The sequence below is a fragment of the Coturnix japonica genome, chromosome 2, assembly GCF_001577835.2.
Source record: "Coturnix japonica isolate 7356 chromosome 2, Coturnix japonica 2.1, whole genome shotgun sequence".
Lineage (NCBI taxonomy): Eukaryota > Metazoa > Chordata > Aves > Galliformes > Phasianidae > Coturnix > Coturnix japonica.
Genome location: NC_029517.1, coordinates 107,232,587 through 107,258,012, shown reverse-complemented (window position 1 = coordinate 107,258,012; position 25,426 = coordinate 107,232,587).

The window sequence follows — 25,426 nt, the reverse complement described above, 5'->3', positions numbered from 1 at the left end:
TCGTAATTTAATCTAGCTTCCATTTCTTATATATTAACTTGTTGTGTTTCAAATAACTAGCTCATGATTCAGTTTATTTCATAGTTTGCATTTCAAAAATAATCACAGAATCACAGAATGGTCCAGGTTGAAAAGGACCTCATGGGTCATGAATCTCCAGCCCTCCTGTCAGGCAGGGCCACCAACCTCCCCATTTACTAGAGCAGGTGGCCAGGGCCCCATCCAACCTGACCTTGAACACCTCTAGGGACAGGGCATCCACAACCTCTCAGGGCAGCCTGTTCCAGGACCTCACCGCTCTTACAGTAAATAACTTGATATTTCAGTTTAATCCCTAGAGAAGTTAGTGTCCAGAACATAGGTGCAAAGAGGATCCCCTTCCCAATACTCTCATTCTGTATATTTTAGCGTTAGCTTGAAGAGTATGCACCACTGCCTGCATCACAACATCCAATCCTGAATATATAAGTAGATATAATTCTATAAATCAGTGCCTGTGTATGAAGGACACAAACAGAACAATAGACAAAAGATATCTCTTTCTGCCACAACTTCAGAAGGAAGCTGAATAACTTAATATAATCACTGTCAACATTCAAGGAAACCAGAATATCTAACACTCACATAACTGAAATGTACTTTTTATTCTCTGTTTCCTTACACACACAAAATAAATTTAATTTTAATTAACAGTCTTCTGGAATTTCACCCAAATTATTACAGTTAATATTTAACTGTATTTCCATTTAATTGAACATTATGAAAAATAAGTTTTCATAAATGGTCATCTTCTTGGTTAAAAGTTGACAGTGGTAATCAGTCAAGGGATTAAGGCTGGAACAAGGCATTGAACAATAAGGAAGAACAAGATAAGATAAGTTTTATTGCAATAAAACTGCCTGCCCAGATTTCCTTCCCTGGTCATGCTGACTTCATGAGTAAATGAGATAATTTCAGGAAGAATATAGTGAATAAATAAATATAATATCCCTTGAAGATTCGTGTCCCTTTGTAGGCAGAGATAATGAAAGTTTTAACTCCATACTCATCTTGTAGTAACTACAGTGATGTTATGTATTTCAGAATTTAGCCTGTAAGGAGGTGAAGTTTGAAAGACCATTACTGAATTCTGAGATGACAGCATTACTTTCTCAAGCTGAGCTCTAAGATAAGCTTGTTCCTTCTTTGAATCTCTTGAATGTGGTTCAAGTGAGTTTTTATGAAAGGGTGTCAATAAAAAATATATAAATTACTGCTAGTTATGGTCATGATACAGAGATTAATGTAGAGAAACTGTCAAATCCTAAGAGACTTAAAGTTGTTTCTAATCGAGGACCTCTACAGTTTCATCTCTATTCTTCAGAGCACCAAAATAGCTAACTCACTGTCCAAGCAGAAAACATATTGGACAGTGTTTTCCAATGGAATATCCATTTCAAGTCTGGATTTTTTTTAGAGCTAAATTGAATATTTCCAAACCTTACTCTTAAATTCTTGACTATATGTTCCATATTGCTTCCAAAATATATGTATCTTAAGAAAAATGCATTCAGCATTAATATTTTCCAATCTGGGTAGACAATATTTGATCACATTTAGATGACCCCTAAATTTTTGGTTTCCTAAGGAGGTTTGAATGTATTTGTAAATCTCAAAAGCATCCTAGATCCAAAAGAAAATAAATTTTTTTAAGATAAAATGTATCTCAAAATGCAAGCATAAGCTAAAGCAGTTACTGTTGTTTAGAGGTAGTGAATTGAGTTCATCCAAAGTTTAAGAGGCATGTGTACCAAGATTTTATAAAAGGACAGTATATAACTGATAATGCACCTTGGATAGATGGACTAAAAAAGATTATCTGAACAGAACAATTAGCAACAAAGAGATGCTACTGTGACAGGAAAAGCAAGTAAAGAAGCAAAAAGTTAATCCCAAACAGCTACCTGCATTGATTAATCCAAAGGAAATACTACTAGTACTACTACAAGTTTAAAACCATGCAGGTATTTTTTTAATCAAAAGGAAGACCTCTAGAAATAGAAAATTCCTAAAAAAAAAAAAAAAACCAAAAAAAAACCACCAGAATTTACCAAAAGCACAATTCCCTTCAAACCCCAGAGCTTTCCTGATCTTTCCTTTCCTTGGAAAGTGAGACCCTCTGCTGATGGATAAAGGAACTGAAATTAGTGAGATTTTCTACTCAGTTGAAAGTTTCTCCCTATGGACAGGTAGTTCGTGTAAGAAGAGGAATTAGGCTGACCATGATACTGTGGTTATGAAAAGCTGGTTGGCAGCATTCATTAAAAATGTACAGGCATTAGGGATAAATAAAATAAAATAAAAGTGTGACGTAACATTTCATCTGCCTTTTTCATATGCAGGTTAGTCACATGGTCAGAACCATAATTAATATATTTCTTAGTTCTTTTTTTCATCGTGATTTTTGCAGCTGTAGTATTCTCTTAGAATCTTTTCTTTGTGTGTTTTACAATCATAGCACAAACTGTTCTGACATTATATAAGTCAGATAGAATTGGCCGAGCATGAATGGACTGTGATTTTGTGGAAGCTCAGTATCAGAGTATTTACACACAGACATAGGCTAGTGAAAATATATACTGCCTGAGACAGGAAAAGGCTGAAAGTGAGAAGGGGTGAGAACTTTTAACTAAGTTATGAATTTTTTACATCTGTTGAGCTACTTCCCAACACATAATAAGCAAATGAACTGGCACACTGCAGTGGCTCATCTGCAGCTGTGTATATCTGGCTTGTGTCTGCTGGAACTACAGTTCCTGGCACAGTGTTGCTACTATAGCTTTTGCCATTACTATTAGGGTTTTCTGTATCTCTTCAGCTACTAGAGATGTTCCAGGAATGTAGACTGTTGCATAAAACATATTAGAAATAGATGTAAATGGAGAAGGACAAAGAACAAGGAGAAGGAACAGAATGGAATTACTACTTTGTAAATTTGACAGTTTACAATGTCGTATGTTAGATCCATGCTCCCAACACTGTATGATATATCTTGGGTTTGGTAAAATTTCAGTTCCGCTCCTAAAATGTATAGTAGGTCACAGTGACATCATGGCATGGTGGTTCCTATTAATCATTCTCTGTCTTTGGTATCTGCAAAGCCCTGTGATGTTCTCCCTCAACTTTTTTCTCATTGTCAGCATGAGTTTTAAAATAAGATAAATCTCATTCACAGAAGTGCACTTGCTACCATTTAGGTTATTTAGGGGTATGCTATCTCCTGGAGAAGCTGGTAGGTCATGTCTTGGGCAGATGTTCCCTTCACTGGTTAAAAAACTGGCTGCACAGCTGGTCCCAGAGAGTGGTGGTGAATGGAGTCATATTCAGCTGGTGGCTAGTCACAAGTGATGTTCCTCAAAAGTCATAATTGAGGCTTGTGCTATTAAATATTTTTATTGATGATCTAGATGAGGGGATTGAGTGTACTCAATAAGCGTTGATATGCCTGAGAGTAGGAAGGCCCTTCAGAGGTATCCAGACAGACTGGATAGATGGAGTGATGACAGTTGTATGATTTTCAGCAAGACCAAGTGCTGGGTCCTGCATTGCTACAGGCTTGGGGATCCCTTTAAGGATCATATGTTTCTATGATTTAGGTTATAAATTTCACACTATCCAGAGCTGTGGCCATTTTTCCCCTCTTTGCAGGACTGGATGATATATTAATGCCTTATTCATGTATCATGATACCAAGCTCATTATCACATAGTTCCCCAATCATGCTGTAGCTACAGCTTCCTAGATAATATTTACTTCTACTCATCTGACTCATTTTTACAGGGTTGTCCAGAAATAATGAGTTAAAAGCACATGCCATAGGCTTGCCCATGGTGTTCCAAGAGACCTAATTAGTGTATGTATCTCAATTTTCTCATTTTCAAACATACTTGTTTCATTCCAACTGCTTACTATTGATCACAGAAGATTTGTTCTTTAACTGCTCTTAGTGATCAGCCAAAAGATCACAGAAAGTGATCCTTTTGAAAATGAAAAATATGACTTTAAAGGTGGGGATGATCCACTATAATATTCATATTTTCCTTGACAAAAATAAAACAAGATGTATCTTTACAGAAGCCATAGTTATAAAGAATAAGAATAGCATGAAAATGCAGTAGTCTTCCTTAGACAGAAAACTTGGTGTTATTTTAATCTAAATAACTTAATTGGTGTTATTTTAACCTAAATAACTTAATGGTTATTTGACTTTTGACAGGGTGGATATTGTTAAATTCAGCATTGTATTTTCAGCATTGTTAGTTTCAAATGTTTACTGAAAAGTATTATGTGTGTAGATGCTTATTTGAGAACTGTATTGATATCGTTTCTCATAGCTAAATGACTAACGACACAGTAGTGTACCAGGCAGAAAGTGAGTTCATTTCATAAGTTTTAGTGAAGGTGACTGTAGGCATCCTGATGAGTTCTGTAATACAATCCTCTCTGTGGTAATGAAAAGGAATATTCAAAGGGCCAAGTTGTTTATCCCTGAATCATGTTATTCTTTCCCTCTACTGAGGATCATTCTTTTCCTTTGCATTGTTTCAGCAAAATATTTTAAGAGTAACTAATAAAGAACAGGTTCATACAAACAGATCACTAACAGTAATGAATGTTGAAGTATGAAAGATTTATGTAAACAACAAAAAAATGTTAATATGATCATGCATATCATTTCCTCTGTTGTAGTCCAAACAGTAGATTTTTTTAAAAAAATATCTCGTTTATATGACTACTTTTTCATGCAGTAATGTAGGCAGTCGAAAATTTGGAGGTAGCTATGGCCAAATATAACTCATTTAATGAAAGGAAAAAGAGTCAAAAATTCTTCAGACTACCAGTGTAACTTAGCAACATACTGCAATGAGAAATCAGTAATGACAACCAATTGTGAATGAAATACTCATGTGCGTCAAGAACTGAAAACTGGCTTTCCATCTTTGTCATCTGGCATTTTGAAAAATTAAGGGGAAAAACTGAGCTAGAATTCAATATACTTAATGAAGGATTCCTCATGAATTTTAGAAAATGAAAGCTCGATATTGGTGGGATCTAAGCACAAATAAAAGAGCATTACTGTGAAGGATGACTTGGACTGAGACTAATGTTGCACCTTTACTGTCACAGACTATGCTGACTGTGTAAAAACCTCACTAGACATCACTAAATCTTTGTGAATATCCTCAGAATTTACTATTTCACAATAGCAGACCTATCCGTACTGGCACCTTTCATGTTTTACCTATATGTCTGTGTAACAATGAAATCCATTTATGGTAATTTTTCTTAATTTTCTGAGTATCCTTACAATACTTTGAGTCTGTCTAAATTCTTGGGCAGAGCCTCTGACACGGTGGCTCTTTCCCTGTGTTATCACTTATTGAAACATTTACACAAGTGAAGTATTAATAAATAAAAGAAGGAAAGTATCACCAATGTGATAATAATAACCACTTAAATCTTTGACGCATTATTGACAACAAAATTCAGAATGAACAACTATAACAGCCGCAGAAGCAGGAAATTTATTTTTTATTATATTGAAGTAAGATGTGCTTTAGTTTAACTTACATTCTTAGTGACCAATTCTCCCCAAATGTCTTAATCTTGATTTACCCCTTCAGAAAATTCACTCACTCTCTCCAGTCATCTCCAACACCCAGTTACATCATGTCTCTTTCCTTTGAAATAACCCTGTAGCTTATAAATGTATACCAAGCAGCAGGATAGGATAAAAGAAAGGACATTCGAGTAAGTGTTGCATTATAATTAAGCTGTTTCATTACTGGACTACAGTAACATAATGGAGGTTCTAACTCTTCGCTTTCATTATTTTTTCACTTGCTCTGAAGAGTTGCTGGAAATATCAGTTTTAATTTATAACACAAACAAACGTGTGACACTTCAGACAATATGATTTATTCAACCAGTTTGCGGCTTCATATGGCCTCTGTTTAAACTACATCATACTGGGGTTCAGTATTCAATCTAATCTATAGTGAATAGCTGCTAGAAAGAGTTACCCCACCTATTTTCTGGACAGAAGACAGTATCACAGTTGTTGTTTATTACAGAATTCATCACTGGGAAGGAATATACAACAGCTGGATATCATTGGAGCTTCTGAATTCCACTGTGAAGATAAATTATTTTGTCTTCACAATATAGAAATAGACTTGCCAAGATACTATTGTGATGCACATCCTTGAAGTATGATGCATATTTTATGTTGTCCTATGCTATGGGCAGTCAGCCTGCAAGTTAAAAATCAGAAAGAAAGCCAGAAATGTTGTACCACACCCTAAAGTCAAGACAACACCATCACAAACATGCCCCAGAGGACCTTAAGTTAATTTGTTCCTTTTCTTCTCACTTGAAAATTAAACCCATCTTTCCCATCAGATGAACCTCTAGAATTTGTATACAGAAATCATTTCTTATGTGTTCTTTTGACTTTATGACATTATTAATTGCCATTGATTAATTCAGTTTGTTGCCACAATATCTCAGCCATAAAATGGAAGTATTGCCATCTCTCTGAATCGCTCAGCATATAATAAGATAACTTGCTATGGCATACATCAACTCTCAGTTTCAGATGAAAATGTAACAGGGAATACTGCAAATCAACTCCACATAGATAGAGAAAGTGTCAGAATCAGAGAGCCATATCTCAGATCTCAGTTCTTCAGACATGAGGTATGTAGGACATTTTTGTTTAATGAGAAAAATAAAATGTAAAATGAAATTACTAACATTTGAGCTGATTTTCTCAGTAGACATTATATCTCTCATCCTTTGGCTGTGCTGTTTAATATGTTCATATGCATTGGCCATTTCCCAGGGACTTGGAAACCAGCTGATATTATGTTCAGCTAAACCTTGGCTTTTGAACAAACAGAAAGCCAATTTCTTCCAAAAGTAAAGAAAGTAATAAAAGCATGAGATAAGCCAAACACCCAAAAATATGCCAGAAAGCTGAAGAACTGTTTTGGTTACTGGCTTGCAAACACCAAGGTGATATGTTAGTTTACAGGTTACTCAAATTTACCTTCTCTTATATATATGGTACTCCATGGGCCTCCGAAGCAGTACGTACAATAATATTTTCAGCTTTCCAAAACAAGCTTCTCCAGTGCAGTTTTTTTTAATCCAGAGTCTGAGGCCCTCTTCCTCTCTTTTTCCACTGTACAAGACAACAAAAACTGGGTTCCAGACCAGAAAAAATTTCAAGCAGCAAAAAAGATGGCAATGACAGAACCCAGACAATATCCATGTCCAGCAAATTATTTTTCGAGTCCAGCGGGAAAAACTAATGGGAAGGCTCTTGGCCAGAAGTATGAAGTTTGACCTACACTGGATCTCCCCCCGTTGATTTTATATCTTCATCTGAAGTGTGATGAGATATTCCATCATTTCCAAATCAAGACTCGGTTCTTAGATTGTTATCTAAGTTATTTAGGATATTTTGTGTAGACATCAGGCTTTTTCTTTTGATTTTCAAAGTCTCTAATAAAATGAGTTTCAATCTGTCTGTGCTACTAGAAACTGATATGGTTACGAAGAAATGAAATGAGATTCCAATACCACATGAGTAAATTATACCTGAAATCAGTTACATATTAAAGAGATCAACTTGAAATGAAAGATCTTTTTATGATACTGTGAGCATTACTAACAAATGTGAAGACATTAGGACATCATCCATAACATCAACAAATGATAAAACCTTCACTGCAATTACAGAAAGAAAACCAAAGCATTCATGTAGCCTTACTTGTCAATGAGTACATGACACAATGCCCTTTAAGGATATTAATTTGTTGAGAGCAAATGGACACTGTTCTTTAAATAAATATAAATCAATATACATAATTCTTTAAAACAAAAACTCAGCTCTGAAAATATAGGTGTAACTTCCAGATCTTAAGTTGAATAAAGACACATAAGATTAGCCAGCTCTGTCAAATCAATTTGCAACTCAGCAACACTCAGAGATCCAGATGTTGTTCTTTTATTTCTGGATACTAAATTGCTTTTAACTAAATATTTTCTTGTGCCTTGTAGCTTTTGACAGACTTGCGTTATCTTCTGTGTAAAAACCCTAGAGTGCATTACAAAAGCCAAGTTCAATATTAAACTTAACCTAACAATAATCCTTCTCTAAAATTCTTGAAGTTGTGCAAAAAGTACTGTTTCCATCTTCTGCTCCATAAGTAAAAAATCTATATATTATCATTTTGAATTTCTATTCTTTTCAATGTATTTACTGTCCTGTGGGACCTTTAAAATGTTTTCTATTACATTGTGTTACACTGTATGCCATCAGTCACTGGTAATGTTCCTACTATCTGTATCTCCTTCCAAATTCATATTCAGATCTTTCATTATCAAAAATACACCTACAGAATTAAAGACTTCATTAATATTTTAGACAGTGGTATCCTTGTTCTGGTTGTCAAAATCTACAGTAGCCTGTTAAATTCTGAGTCTAGTAAGGATAACTGCAAATTCTCTGCAGGACTGACCCATGGAAAGAAACAGATACAAGTTGCCTTCTATGGCAAAAGAATACCTTTGAAGCAAAGGTATCTGACACCTGTTGCTGACAAAACAGCTTGTACACTTTCTCGAAGTCAAGGCTTACTGCAAACCTGATTCCATCAGCTACATGAGATGGTAATTACAATGCCTGTCATGAAAAATTTCTTCCTGACATCTAATCTAAACCTCCTCTGATGTGATTTGAGACCTTTTCCTCAAGTCCTGTCACTTTCATCTGACAAGGAAAGAGACCAGCATTCTCCTTACTGTAACCTCCTTTCAAGTTATTATAGGGAGGAATGAGGTTTCACCTCAACCTTACCTATTCTAAACAATTCCCTCAGCTGCTCTTCATAAAAATTGTTTCCTTGTTCCTTCACCAGTTCTGCTGGTCTTCTCTGTGCATGCTCGGGCAACTTCATATCCTTCTTGCAATGAGGGACCTCAGACTGAGTGTAGTACAGATGTGGTCTCACCAGTGCTGAATACAGAGGAGCAGTCACTTCCCTAGCCTAGTTCCTTCCAGTCCAATATTTCTGATATAGGCCAGGTTACCATCTGCCTTCTTAGCCATACTACTGACTTTTGTTCATCTGGCTGTTGACCAACACTTCCAGGACCCTTTGCACTCTTCTAGCCTATACTGCTGTATTGGGTTGCTATGACCCAAGTGCAGGAGCCTTTCCGACTTACTACAAAGTACTGCAAGAGGGGACAGTGGGATTCATGTTCTTACCTTCTTGGGCAGCTGAACACAGAGCTTGCTCAAGCTTTCTTACTTCCTGACTGAGAAGGGCTCTGTTTAAAGAATCCTCATGGCTTTTACTTGCAAGCAGTTGAAACACAGCCAGCACAGTTCTTCAAAAGTCATTATTTAAAAATAGTCTGTGGGAAAGCCCCAAACAAAACAAATATTTTTTTATTTGTAATATCTGTTGTTTGGAACAGAGATGATAGCAGCTGGTACAGAAAGTGCCTCAGAGGATCTGACTTGAAGATTACGTCCATATTACACATCTTTGAAATCTGTGTTACTTTGGGTTGGAAAATAAAAAGGTGAAGCAACACTGTTTACTTAGGGCCAGGTCCTGCCATTCTAACTCACATTTATGAATACGTTCACATTTCCACTGGAGAATATGTTTGCAGACAGTATCACTCATAGCAGTGCTCTTGCCACAAATTAGGCATTAGTTTCTCACTGCATACTACTAGGGAGGTTGGCTTGTCCGTCTGGGATCACACTAATTTTTTACAAGCTTTGAGAAGAATACTGCTGCTACCTAAGTACCAGGGCTGAGCAGTTTGCCTCTCCCTCTACTTCCAACTCCCATGTTGGCAAAGGCAGAAAGGGTACTGAAAGTTCTTGGCATAAACATATTCCCAGCCCCTCCCTGCAGCCTGCTATTTTTTATCTGCATTAGCAAAGTTATAACTATCTATCCCATGCTCATTAGGCATGGCTAAACTGATGTTCTACAAGCAAAAAGTGAAATGTTTCTCAAGAGTGAGCACTTCAGTTTTCAGTTTTTATTTAACATGGAGGGGAACTGAGGGATCCAAGAAGAAGTTCCTTAATCTTTCATGTGGGCTTTATTTATATAATTCATCATAAAACCTTCAAAATTCATCAAGTCCTGGTGAGAGGCAGCCAAACATTTATTGGTTCTTGGTGCATGGACAAGATCAGAGCTAATAAAGAAAATACTGTATACTTTTAAGAAAATTGAAGCAGATAGGATAATTGTCTTAATTGTAGAGATAGTATTCAGAGCAGTAATGAACTTAGAACAAATGACTATCCTTAACAACTCCTCATCACCTAAAGGTAAACAAAATATTTTTGCTTTGTAGAAACTGTTCCTGTGAAGAAGAGAATGAGTTGGACAAGGAGAAAAAAATATAAATACAAAAATAGAAAAAGATGCATGACGTTCTGGTGACCTTTATCAGATAAAGAGTTCCCCAAAGAGTTCCCTAAATTTCTCAAGAAAAAAAATGCTTTACTCCAAAGATCTAAAAGCCTTTGAAACTAAAAGATGCAAAGTGATAGAAAAAAAATTGTGCCATTCTTCATCTTAGATGTACCTGGTTTGGTATGCAGCATATACCACGTACCAGCTGGACTTAGATCTGCAGACTACTCTGGCTCAGAAGAGATTTTTGTTGTTTTGTTTTTTTTGTTTTTTCCCTGGAAAAATCACATGAAAACTATTATTGAAGCCAGAAATGTCTGCTAACACAAAGAACTCCAAAGGAGGACTTGCATATGTGCACATATATAAAAATGGAAAACAGCAGCTCCATTTTCAAGAATCACACATTTTTATGTCTCTATCTATATATCTATACTTTGATATATATCCTGTGTTTAAATGTTCATTTTCTCCACTAAGTTTGCAATAGAATTTGTTCCAAACACTTAAAAATAACTTCAGCTTCAGTGGGGTTGTCAGAGGAAATTATTTCACAGGATCGTAGAGGTTGGAAGGTTGGAAGGGACCTCTGGAGAACATCCAGTCCTACTCCCCTGCTAAAGCAGGCTCCCACAGCAGGTTGCACAGGAACACATTAAGGTGGGTTTTGAACATCTCCAAAGAAGGAAACTCCACTACCTCTCTAGACATCTTGTTCCAGTACTCTCTCACTCTAAGAGAATTTTTTCTCATGGTCTTATGGAAATTCCTTTGTTCCCATTTGTACCCATTGCCCCTTATCCTCTTGCCGGGCAGCACTGAAAACAGCCTGGCTCCATCCACTTAACTCTTGCCCTTTAGATATTTATAAGCTTTGATAACATTCCCCATTCATGGGGTAAATGGTCTGAAATCTCTCAACTTTTCCTTGTACAGCCCTTCATCATCTCTGTGGCCTCTTGCACAGACTCTCTTTCCTAGCCTTTCCCTGTCTATCTTCAGTTGAGGAGTTTAGAATTTGACACTGTACACCAGATGTGGCCTCACCAGGGAAGAGGGGGAGGATCACCTCCTTTGACCCGCTAGCCACATTCTTTTTAATGCATCTCAGGACACTGTTCACCCTGTTGGACATAAAGACATACTAAAGGCTCGTCAACCTCTTGTTCACTAGAACACCCAGGTCCTTCTCTGCAAAGTTTTTTTCCAGCAGGTCAGCTCTGCACTGATGCATGTCATTATTCCTTCCCATGTGTAGGAATCTGCTCTTACCCTTGTTAAACCTCACAGGAAAATTCAGAAGATCTTGGAAGTTAGCTTTCAGGTAGAAGAGTAATTTCTTCCTCTCTCGCTTTCCCATGCCCTCCTTCCTTTTCCTCACAAAAAAATGTTGGCAGTTTTCAATAGAATTGTGAAAATTACACAGCTATTAAGTAAGAATCTACAATAAAAATTGTTCTATAGAAATATTCCATGTACATTTTCTTTGTGCAGCCAATGACTCCTTCATTATTTTGTCTATTATGTAAGACCTTAAGATAAACAAACTCAAAAATAACCATATTGATTCAAATCACCAGTTTATTTTCTCCACCAACAGTCAGGAAAGAGGATAATGCAAATTGTGAACAGGATGTATTCTGGTTATTGGGAGGTGGTTTCCAAAAATCAAAGGACTAAATATTTGCATGCTTGAAGACTGACATTTCACTCAGAGGGTAGTGATGCAGGCAACACATTGCCCAGAGGCTGTAGATGCTCCATCCCTAGATCAATCAAGGCCAGGCTGGATGTGGCTCTGGGAAGCCTGGTCATCATATCATCATATGTCTCATGCAGTAAAGAATTTTTATGATTCACATAAAATCATATGTGAATGACGTTATCAAGCTGCTTCTCCTGGTGGCTGTTTATACTTCTCTAAGCCTTGCACACTATGGGAGGCAAAAACCTAGACTTCTGTTGCACTGTTCTAGTTGGCACTGTGCTGTCTTTTTTCAAGACCTAATCCTATTTCAGAATTAAGCTGCATTGTGCTAGACATTGAAACCTTTTCTCATGCAATAATAGCACTAACTATGGTAATAACTTTAAAAAAAATAAAATTAAAAAAAAAAATCAGGAACCAAAATTTATTCAAGCTTACAGATCCATAGAGATTTGTTGCATTTTATAAATAGATAAAACCAAACATGCAGATTATAATACCATCCCTACCAGTACTATAAAACAAAGCAGGTGGTCCAAAGGCCAGCAATTCCTTTTCAGATTTATTTTGCGAACCTTTTGAGTGCCACGAAGAGAGCAGGAACAAACCCAGGTCTTTTTCTGGAAGACTGGCTGGAAGCTTCCTGTTATTCAGCTGTTCTCAGAAACTATTGTCCAGAGGACCATAAAAAATCTCTCCAAGAGGCTCTGTTTCTCTTAACTGCATCATATATTTTGGAGAACCTTTAAAGAATCTCTGCAACTGCAAAGTATTTTAGGCTTTCTCAGGTCTTGGTAGCATGCATTAATTGTTAGCTGAGCCTAAACTTTTCTATGCCTAGATATTTTAATAAGCACAAAGGCTGTTCAGCAGTAGCCTATATATAAGAGAAACGAGATCCATAAAAAGAAATAGATTGCTCCAGTATTACATATACTATTTATACAGGATGTATGACTTCAGTGTATGTATTTGGTCAACTTTTTAGATAGAACACATGCTCCTTAAAATTTACTACTTGACTATAAAAAACTTGAATTTAAATAATATTGCTATATGTGCGCATGCAGTACTTAGGCTTTCTAACTTGACAAAGTATGCAGTTATGTCTTTCACCTTTATTTTTGTTTGAGAAGCCACAGTCACTACTCGGCACAGTAGCTTATGACTCCTTTTCACCCACGCTTTCCAAAGATTTTTGTAAGGGATCCATCAATGTGGTTTCAAGCAGTAATGTAGTGGTAAATTATTTCTCCCAACTCATTGCATCATTTCATCTAACTGTATTATCTATAGAAGATCTTGTGTTTAAAAACAAGATTTCCATATATGTTCCCCATATATTTAAGAGCAAGGCAACAAAATGTATTTGTTTCTGATTCTGAAAATAGTACTTAATTAAGCTGATTTGACATATACATGTGTTTATCTCTCAGATTTAACCATCTAAAGGACTGTGGGGGTTTGTTTGGACTACAGTCAAACAATGTACTGCTTTAGATTACTAGCTTCACTATTTCTGAAAACTGGTAGTTTGCAGAATGGCTTGATTTGGAAGGGACCTCAATAGTCTAGTTCCAAACCCCTGCCATTGGCAGCCTTGCTACCCATGAAATCTTGATCTAGATCAGGTTGCCCAGGGCCCCATATGGGATAGAGAACCTGTTTCAGAACATAGGCTCCAGTCTGGTGCCCAAAATTCAGAAGGGCTTTAATTATTTATAATAATGAACCAAATATCAGTGGGAAACTCTGTGACACATTTCTGTGATATATATTTCTAGGAACAAGTGAATAGAAATTCATGAACAAGGAGAAAATGCTTCAATTCTTGCTTTCCTCAGGTCACCAAATAGTAGGTAAGTTTTTCTTCAAAATCAAGCTAATAGTTTATTGTTTTGTTTTGTTTTGTTTTGTTTTTCAGATTGAGAACGCAAACAACACTTTATCTTTTTCATTTCTCTGCCTGCTTTGGATTATACATTCTTTTTGAGTTGTCTTCAAAAGATAATATGTGGGAATACAAGAAAAGCTGTTCAGAGCAGCAGCTGTGGAGCAAGATAATCAGCAAAAATACTCAAAGAACATAGAAATTTTTTGTAACAATAATGCTTTCAAGATATGTGGAGATTCTGATATTCTAAAACTCTCTGAACAAACTGACTTTTGTCAGTTTATAATAATAGTTTTTAATAGAATAGTCTGACACCTTTAACACATTGCTGATCTTTTTGCTTTACTGTGATTGGGTAAAATATTCTCATTCTCTTAAAGTTGTTTTTGGCTAATATTCTACATTCTAGAAAAACATACCAAAGAAATTTAAAGTTGAGATGACAAACGCTTCGACAGGAATAGGCCTGGAATCAGTAATGTTTCTCAGATCTGCTATGAAGAAAAGGTGTTGAGTGTGAGATAGGCAAAGGTAATAGGGGCCTCTGAATGATCAAGTGATGTGAGCAGTTCTTCAAGAGACACATGTTGGTGTAGAGCGTGGGTTATCATGGAGGTCTCAGATGTGCTTGGTCAATGAACTTTGCCTTAAACTGCACTAGGAGTTCTGCACTATCCAAAGTAATCATCAGGAGAGAAAGGAAACATTGCTTCTCTAAATCTGTAGCAGTGTTTAGGCTTATTTACTGTCTTAGGTCACCTGGATTTGTTTAAAAATTACAGAATCAAAATCTGCCTTAAAGAGGCAGCACTTACTTCCTTCCCAGTGCTGTTAACTGGTATAAAAATTGTGAGTGTAATGTTTAAAGGGCACTGTTTGAAGTATTGTGGATGGATGGCTTACTGGCAGGAACCTCTAAACCTGTTATCTGTTATAAATCTAGTTATAAACTATCAGATACTCACAGTGAGGCTAGCAATCTCTTTTTGAATGCTGAAGTGAATGCAGATAATGCTGTGTCAGCTACAGATACTGCATCACAATTAGGAATAAAAAAAAATTTATAAATAAAAATAAACACAAACTAAAGGAATATTTCAAATACTACTGTTGACTATGGGATGCCAAAAGGCCCCTGGAAAAGGTATATGTATATGATTTGCTTTAAATTGGTGATGTTTGGAATCAACCTTATACAAAAAAACTGGTTCTGAAAACATATTGGCTTCACAACTGAGAAACTACTGTAGACACTTGAAAAATGGAAGAAAATTATTAAAAAAATAAATAAATAAATCTCATCCTGTTCCTTATTAATCCATAAATGGATATTCTTCAAACTACAGCCTGACCTCACCCCTTTTCTTTGTGAAGTGGATTGATGCTGTGACTGATCTAAATCCATTTTTGGAAAGTGCAACAAGCGTTATACAAAAGTAAAAGAAATGTGAGGGAGCCAGTGAAAGAAACTGTGAAAGACCAATGGAAAATCAGTGGGAAGTAAGACAAACTGAAAACTAGATCCTTTGGCTGACCACCAAGGGCTCCTTTGGGCTGCTGTCCGAAGACTGAGTACTATTATGAGTTATTTTCCACTGATCCACTGCACTTGATATTGTATGAAATGTAGATTTTCTTTCACTTCAACTTGCAACAGAAATTTGCAGATGAAAATAACTGGTTACTGCTGTAGTAAAACCTAGAAAGTTGATTTCAGTTGAAATCCTTTCCCCATTTCCTATGTGATTTTATGCGAGGAATTCTAATTTAATGACAGATTACATTAACTATAATGCTACAAATGATGACCTAGGAGCTTAGAGATTTTATTAAGTGATATAAATACAGTTTATAGTGCAATATAACAGTGTTGGAATTACAGGAGTCTGGCACATCATAAATATGCATTGTAATATTCAGTTTTCTGCTCCTTAATGTCCTTCATGAGAGAGTTGGTAGTCATGGTGAATGTCAGAGTTACTTAAACACTTTCAAACTCCTCTACCAAAGAAAAGAAGGTAACTGTTAAGCTTCTCAATAATTTACCTTTCTTTTATGTCTCATTTTTAACTGCAAATAAAAGCATGATTAAGTTAGCCATTTTGTTTGTAACTCATTTTAAGAATATTTGCAAATAATATTTGCAATATTTCAGGCATTTGCAATATGGAGAAGTTCGTACTTGTTACAGAAATGTATCTGACCACGGCATTTAGCTTGGCTACTGAATGGTTATTTTGTAATATTTTTTTGGCTGTAGAGTAGCAATTAGTGATGTCATAAGGTCAATATCAAATTACCAGACACTGTAGCTGTTCTGTGTGAAAACCAATTGATTAACTATTTCCATGTGTTTTGCGTTGGTTTTTCTCTCTATAATAACATACCAAAATGTTTAATACAATTCCTGGCCAGATTTTTGCATCACAGTTTTGGTGGCTGTATTACTATATTTCACATATGTTAGGGTTTTAGATTAACTGCCTGGGGCTGCCTAGGGCAGTCATTATTTTCCAGCAGGCCAATCTTCTGCCATGCGGATACAATGTGCTATGTACTGGACATGGCCTTAAATGTTACAGCTGACATTTATGTTTCAACAAATCATCATAGTCACTGTAATTAGATTACAACGGCTATATAAATTTATGGTTTGTCTATAAACTATTTTTCCCTCTCTCTCTCTCTCTCTCTCTCTCTTTCTCTCTCTCTCTTTTTTTTTTTTTCCCTTTTCTTTTTTCCTCCTTTGAATTCAGATATGCAGCTTCCAAACATATCATTTTCCTTCTCCTGAACTGACCTGCCAGTAAGCAGCTTGGCAGCTTCCTGAGACCAAAAACACTGCATGCATCTTCTTATTAGTTCATGATTCTTCCACCAGTGATAACACTTCCCTCTCTTATTAGCAAAGTCTGACCAGATACTGAGACAGATGTCAAATTTAATGTTTCCATGCTAAGTTCTAACTATATTTTCATTTTCTGATAGTTATTTTGAATGAAAGTATGGTACTGCTTTAGGCAGATGAACATGAAAGTCATATCTGAATTGTGCAATGCTGTATTTACTTTGAGATAAACACTCTGTACTGTAAGAAGAAACAAGAGCAGTGTAATTTATTATAAAGACTGTAAATAACCTGCAGAAGGAGCAGACAACCTGTGACAGCATGTAGTATGTAGCTACAACAACATATGAATATTGTTCAAAAGGAAATAAACATTTTTCAACAATGCTTTATGAGTTTTTTCTCTGCCTTGTGCAAGATCTTGTAAAAAATGTTATGATGTCTCACACTTAATATTTTTAAAAATGTGTGGTCTGATAACTTTTATTTTATTATTGGTGTTTTAATTTGATGTCTTGACTGGAATTGTGTTCATAAACCACAGCGATTTGTACAAATCTACCTTGGTTTGCTAAATTTACTATTGTGTTACTGCACTGTTGAAAAAAGTTTGTGTGTTGATTTTCCATCTATGGTTGGGTACTATCTTAAAGGGAATATCTTGGCACTATCCCTAAACTGCAGTCCTAATTGCTTTCAACAACTGATTTCATAGGGAACTCGACGTTTTGCTCTTGTGCATAGATATACCTATACCAACATGCATATTTCCATATATGCAATTACTAGAATATTTTGTGGTCATAGGCTATTTCTTCAAATCTCTGCAATAAATAGAAGTTTTATATAATAATCCACAAATATCAAAATGGGTTCTGTTAAAAGCCAAAGCCTGAAACAGTCCAGCCCCAGAAGAATGCTATGCATTTTTGTGGAATCAGGCTGGCTTATACAACATGGGAGCTATAATAATCACAGAATCACAGAATCACAGAATGACCAGGTTAGGAAGGAACCGCAAGGATCACGAAGCTCCATCCCCCCTGCCAGGCAGGTCCACCAAACTTACATGTTTACTAGATCAGGTTGCCCAGGGCCCCATCCAACCTGGCCTTGGATACCTCTAGGGATGGGGCATCCACAACCAAGCTGGGCTGCCTGTTCCAGGACCTCACCACTCTCCTAGTGAAGAACTTCCCCCTAACATCCAACCTAAATCTTCCCTCTTTCAACTTAAAACCTTTTCCCCTTGTCCTACTATTATCAGCCCACTCAAAGAGTTTACTCTCCTCCTGTTTATAGGTTCCCTTCAGGTACTGAAAGGCTGCAATGAGTTCACCCTTCAGCCTTCTTTCTAATTTTTTCTCTCTTTCTCTCTTAATTCTTTTTATTTTCTTTTCATTTTGATCATTCATTTAGAACTAACAGTTCAAAATATTCTGAAATGCTTTTAGGCTGCAGAAGAAGACTGGGAAATGTTATATCTGCTGCTGGAATTTATTCATAGAATATTTGTAATTCATTCAGAATTCTTAGTTAACAAGTTCCCTGAATTTGTTGATGATACTATTCTTTTCTTATGTCTATTTTCTTTCTACATTCTCATTCTGTTGTTATCGATTTACTTGATTTCATTTAGAGTTTGTGTTGTTTCTGCTGCCTACATAAGCATTTTATTCAATATACCTCTAAGTAATTTCTTCCTGCATAAAGCTCTGACAGAAACAAGTTGAAAAGCTATCAATTTTCCACTCTACAGCCCCATGTCAGCTCAAGTATTTTATCTTCAAATTGCTTCTTCTTTCCTTCCCCTATGTAGACAGACATTGCTCATGGATGCAGAGTTATATATCTTTCTGTTTAATCTGGCAAGCTTTTGAGAAGATTCTTATGTCAGAGGTAGAATCCTCAGCACAGAGTTAGCTGAAAGGTTATCTTATTCAGTGACAGTCTGAGTTCTTCAAAGAAAAGCAGCAATTTAGAAAGAATAGTTAGTTACTACACAATACTCACCTCAGTATCTGGCAGTGATTCAGTGACTGGTCTTGATTTTAAGTAGCTGTCTCTATGAACAATTGCAGAGGAATATTCATACCCAGATGGAAAAAGATTCAATGACACAAGGATAAACTCTTTTCAGAACAGTACTGTTTTGTTGGAGGAATGAGGTTTCACTGTGGTTTTAAGACAGGGTGAATCTCAGGTATAGAATCAACCATAAAAAAAAGCAAGTGATTTTAGTCATGCTGCTTTAATTTATTCAACAGAATGATGGTTCTTTGATGCCAAACATCTTAGCAATTATTGGTTAGATTTGACTGTCTTTCTTTCCTCTATTTCTTTGAACACAGTCCTATTTATCTGGCTTTCTACTTCACTTTTTCACTCATTTTCTTTCAGACAAAATTTGATTTTCCAAAAATTAAGAATGCCAAGTTTGTAGGTGATAGTGCTACTACGTCAGCCTCCATATGCATTTTTAGAAGATATAAGATTTTGATAAGAGATATGAGTGAATGCAAGAAGGAAATTTAAAGCTTATCAGACATTCAAGTCAGTGTAGTAGAAGCCTTCAAGCTTAACTTGTTATCCCTAGCAGTGTAATTTTTATCAGGTAGTCAGTTGAGTTCAGTTTTACTATATTTTTTATAAGAACAGACTCCTTAGCAGTGTTTGCTGTGGTAGGGCAAGGGGAAATGAATAGTTTCAAACTGAAAGAAAGAAGATTTAGACTAGATATAAGCAAAAAAAAAAAAAAAAATTGTGATAAGGGTAGTGAGGCACTGGAACAGGTTGCCCAGGGAAGTAGTGAATGCTTTGTTCTTGGAGACACTCAAGGCCAGTCTGGATTGGGACTCTGAGAAACCTGATCCAGCTGTAGGTTTCCCTATTCGCTGCAGGAGAGATGGACTAGATGATGTTCAAGAGTTCCTTCCCTCTCAAAAATTTCAGGGATTCTATGATAAATTTGAAGGAAGGAAACAAAAAACAACAACAACAACAAAAGTCTATAGCTGTAATGTGATCACAAGAGCAAAGCATCCTTGCTACTATCATGTAACTAGTAGGAAGAATTAAATGGCTATGAATCCTTCATTGAGGGTGTTGTGTAGGACACAACAATGATAGTGCACTCAACTGCATTTGCATATGAGAGCTTTTTCAAAATTATGTCATATCATATCAGAGCATCAAGACTTGGTTGACTTTGCCTGAAAAATATATTTCTAATCTCTGAATATGAGCCTTCAAATCATCTCAAATCTAATTTAATTTCAAATCACCCCCAACCTAATTTAGAATGAATTTAGAAGAATTCCCCTGGAATAGAACACAGGTGACTACACATGCACACTAGTCTCTTGCACAGGCAGATCATGGAATCATAGAATGGCTTGGGTTGGTAGGGACCTCAAGGATCAGGTGTGCCCCGGTGGCGCAGTGGTTAAGGACGCCGCCTTGCAACATTGGGGCCCAGAGTTCAAATCCCCCCTGTGGCGCAAGTGGTAGAAGTGCCGCTCCGCTACACAGAGGCTTGAATCCCGGGGGTTGAACTCGATGATCTCTAAGGTCCCTTCCAACCCGCACGAGACTGTGATACTATGATGATATGATGATGATCATCAAGCTCCAACCCCCCTGCCAGGCAGGGCCACCAACCTCCATATATAATACTAGACCAGGTTGCCCAGGGCCCCATTCAATCTGGCTTTGAACACCTCCAGGGATGAGGCATCCACAACCTCTCTGGGCAGCCTGTTCTAGAACCTTAGCACTCTCTTGGTAAAGAACTTCTTGATATCCAACCTAAATCTTTCTTCCTTCAACTTAAAACATTTTCCCCTTTGTTATGCCATTATCTACCCTCCCAAAGAGATGACTCCCTTCCTGTTTGTAGGTTCCCTTTAGGTACTGAAAGGCTGCAATGAGGTCACCCCACAGTCTTCTATTCTCCAAGCTCCAAGTCCATCTCCCTCAGCCTGTCTTTGTAGGAGAGGTGCTCCAGCCCTCTGAACATCTCTGTGACCCTCCTCTGCACCCTCTCTAACAAACAGCTCCCATCTTTGTTGTTTCTTTCTTGATTAAGGGATGGATACAGAAGCTGAAACATTATAATTACTTTTTTTTATGTATCTTCATTAATTAACAAGAGGTTTAAAAGAAATGGGTAATTATTCCAATGCTGTAACCTAGCTCACAGTGAGAATTTTCAGTTTCAGATACTCTATTTAGATTTCAGATATAATAGCCTGCCAAATGTTTATTTAAATATCTTAATTAGAATAAAAAACATTCAGATAATAAGAATTCCCTGTCCATGACTCTGCACTAACTCTCCTATTCCCCTCTTGCCGTATCATAGAGTCATAGAGTCATTAAGTTTTATATGCTAATCTTCAAGATAATTCACACTCCAAAATCCTGCTTGGCTTTTATATTCCCTTCTCTACATACCCACTGCAGGCTTTTAAACACTGCTGTATACTAAAAAATTTGCCTGTTGTGTTATTGTTTAACTTAATTGAAGTTATTCTTGGAAAAAAACATTTTCTTCCAAGATATTTTCTGTGTCCTATGATGCTTTAATTTATTTGTTATCAATTTTATTTATTATCGTGATTTGTTTTCTTGAGCATTGCTTTGATTGCCTTGGAGGGGTTGGAATTTGGTGTCTATGTAAATAAACTTACTATTGTTCCAGATGTTTTCCTCATTTGAGAGCCAAATTCTATTCGCAATTAGACTAGGGAAATCCTGCTGTCTTCAGTGTGATTGGCACTGAAAAAAAGAAAGCAGACACTAACCCCAAGTCTCTTTTTGTAGTCATTTTTGTTTACTTCACAGATTTACCACTTGTTATGTAAGACAGCCCTTTAACTTTAGGCAGTTTCCAGAATTTGCTTTTATTAGAAAGAACAGTCGATCTTCTCTTGAGCCCTTATTTTACCTTTGCACATTAATCTTCTCCAGTATAGATCATTAGCAGTATTTGGGTACCTAAGTCAGACACAAACACTGCAAGCTCACAAGCTGTACCAACAGAGAAGAAAAAGACTGTTCTAGACATAAAAAACGAGTAACTAAGATACACACCCTATTTTTGAAGGGATAAAGTAATGCTAAAAGTCTTAGAATAGATTCATTCTAAAAATGCATTTTCTTCATAAGCAAATCCTGAAAACACTCATCAAGCAGACAAATAGACAACTCACTATGAGGCTTTAAAAACTACAGAACCTGTGGAAAAGTTCATGCCCATTTTGAGCTTTTCTATGCAGTGACACAGACTTCACACTTCCATAGCATCTAGAAAGATGTTATTTCTTTCTAAACAATAGTACCAAATATACCCATGAAAAAAGACATACTTAAGAAAGGGAATTGCCTGTTGCATAGTACGTCCTCCAAGGAGTAAACTCTCAAATAAAATGTGAAACAAAATTCTCAGTTTTGTGCATACCGTATAAAATAGTTTTTGCATAGGGTGAATAACAGCATCAATAATTCTAGTTTATGATATGCTATTTTACACTAAAATCATTAAAAATAATTATTTTTATTAAAATTTATAACCTGATAAACTTTTTTAAAAAATTATGTAACTTCTTTGATCTATTTTTTTAACACATTATATTCTTTACTGAAGCATTCTACTATATCTGCATCTATAAACTGTTATGCTTACTTTTTTTTATGGCCTTCCATCAGGCACAATCAGGGATGAGACAACTGGCCAGAGAAACTTTGATTTGTTAGGCATTAGGCCTATGGGGCCTAAGTTTTGAATCGTCTGGTTAGCTGGAGTTATCCTCCTTCATAGCCTCTCCTTATTTGAAATGTCAGCTTCCATGTAATGCAAAGATAAAACACTAGGAAGCAGTTTTTTATCATGTGGGTGATGGAGCACTGGCATAAGTTGCAGAGTGGAGTCTCTTCACAATCAAAATCTCAGTAGAGAGTACTGTCATGTGGAATAAATCACTCTTTTGGGAAAGATCTGAACAGTGTTTTAAGCATAATCCAGTAAGTTCATATCACATAGCTGAAGAGAGAAGAGATTGCTGCAGTGGTCACATGTGATTGAAACAACAGCATGTCCTCATTTGTATACTTATCTAAGACCACTGACTGTCCTATAGTACTGGCACCAAATAGCAGTATTTGAAATTATGTTCACAGGTAATGTAAATACAGCAATCAGTTGATCACATAGGGAAGATGGGCTACAAACACAGAGAGAGCAGATTTAAAGGCAAAGGAAGGAAGAAGTCTCTTTTACAAACTTTCTTCAGTGTATAATACATTGGAAATTTGCACTGCTTTTGTAGAAGTGGAGGTGGGAGTGACCTACTGAGCAGAAAATAATGAGGTAAGTAGTAGAGATATAGTAAAAGCAGGTTCAGCGGAAAAAACAGTTAGGAAAAATGTCTGTCAGTAATGAATGTTTATTTACTAAGTCTATTCGGGTCAGTATACTTTTGGTCATTAGCACTTTTAAAAAGATTTTCAAAGTAACTAATAAGTAGAAGAAAAATTAAGCAGGACTTAAAAAGCAGCTTGAGTGTGACCTACCTCTTGGGAAGTTATTATCCTTTAAACAGCCCATCATCCCACAAAAGCATACAAAAGAAAAGTGCACATGTTTCCCATTTGAGGTTAATTACATAAAATTAAAGCAACTTCATGACCATCAGAGCTAATGCTTGGTTTCCAGTGTCTTTGTGTCTTGTGGCTGGCTGAATGCTTTACCAAACTAAACCAAGTTCGCCCAGTAGAAAGTAATTTTGACTAACAAGTGGGTTTGTCTGAAGTCTGATAAAATTTAAACTCAAATTCACACACCCTGCATGGAGGTCATTCAAGCCTGTCTCTTCCTAGCTCATCTTGTTACTGGCATAAATTAACATATTGTTATGAACGATTCTGTCTTTAGTTTAGCACATGTAAAAGGCAGGGTTGGTAATGATTATTAACAACTCTGCAAATTAAAAATTCACTTACTGGAAAACATATTGGTTTACCAGCCTGACTAATTACAATGGAAATGGCATCCACATCTATGCCACATACCAGCAATGTCTCAATTAGCAAATACTGCAAATACTGAATGTCTTCTCATTTTTTTGTGCATATATTGAATATTATACACAGAAAAACAGTACGACACCAAACTAGTTTGCATGGGAAAAATACCTGGCATACTACCAGTAATAAAATTTGCCAAAATATTTCTTTGTTTAAATTGGCCTAATGCTTTTCAGACTGTGATATCTTACTGAAGTCCCTGCCAAGGAGATTATGAAGTGGTGAGTTGTTTAAGAACACAGTATCTTGATTTGCTTTAGTAGATTTACCTTTCAAATTATGGTAGAACTTTCTGAAAGTACACAATTAACTAGAACAAGCATATAACTACAATAGAGAGAACTCATAGTTGTTCCATGGGTCAATCATAATAAATTTTGGACAACCTTGAGATAGACTCTAACAAGAAAGATAAATCAGTCCAGGTTTATAATTTTCCTCTTTGAAGAGTATTTGTTCAAAAGTAAATCTCATCCTTTCTACTTGTAAACACTGTAACATAGTTTCCCTAACTTAATGCCGAAAAATCTGCTCCATTAAACTTGAAAACTGATCAGATCAGAAAGCTTTCCATGAATATGTCCATGTTTTAAATCATGCCTAATTCGCTTTTTCTCAGGAATTTAAAGACCAAACTGTAGCAATAATTTCTAGAGTTCAGACAAACTGTGGGACATTTTTTTCCAATTAATTCATTCCAATTAAGGAGGAAACATTAATCAGTGTTATCACACTATGTTATCATGAATACTGCAAGCATTTTAGTGATAATGCATTACTCACTTATACTGTGATTTTTGTGTTTCTTCAGTTGAATCTGGGAAATTTTTATGTAATTGGCTATTTGTAAATATTTTATTAAATAAGATTAAATATTTTTATGTAAGTATCAAATAATATTTGTATTATTTATTCAGATTTTTTTTTTAAACAGGACTTACTGATATCTACTAAAAGCAATCAAAAGAGATCTTACTGAGATCTATACAATCAAAAAAAATGGTATCTTTGATCACACATAGGGTTTGAAAAGTATCTGTATTCAAAGGGAAATGTGATTCGCCTGCCAAATGCATAAAACTTCCATATTTGCTCAAGTCTCCTCTTACAAAAGTAAAAACAGTTAATCATCACATCCATGAAGAACATAAGGAAATATAAGTATTTGTAAATAAATATTTGGTGATCTTAGCTTCCGCTGATGAAAAGCCTGCAAGTAGAATGAGGGCTGAATACAAGTAAACTGAGGGGGAATAGATCTTCTCAAATATAATTTTACAATATAATTAACTATTATTTCATTAACAATATTACAGTTAATATAATAACAGTTCCTGTGGATACTTATCATATTAGATGAGTAGCTGCAGATTGAGGAGTACAGAACAGTG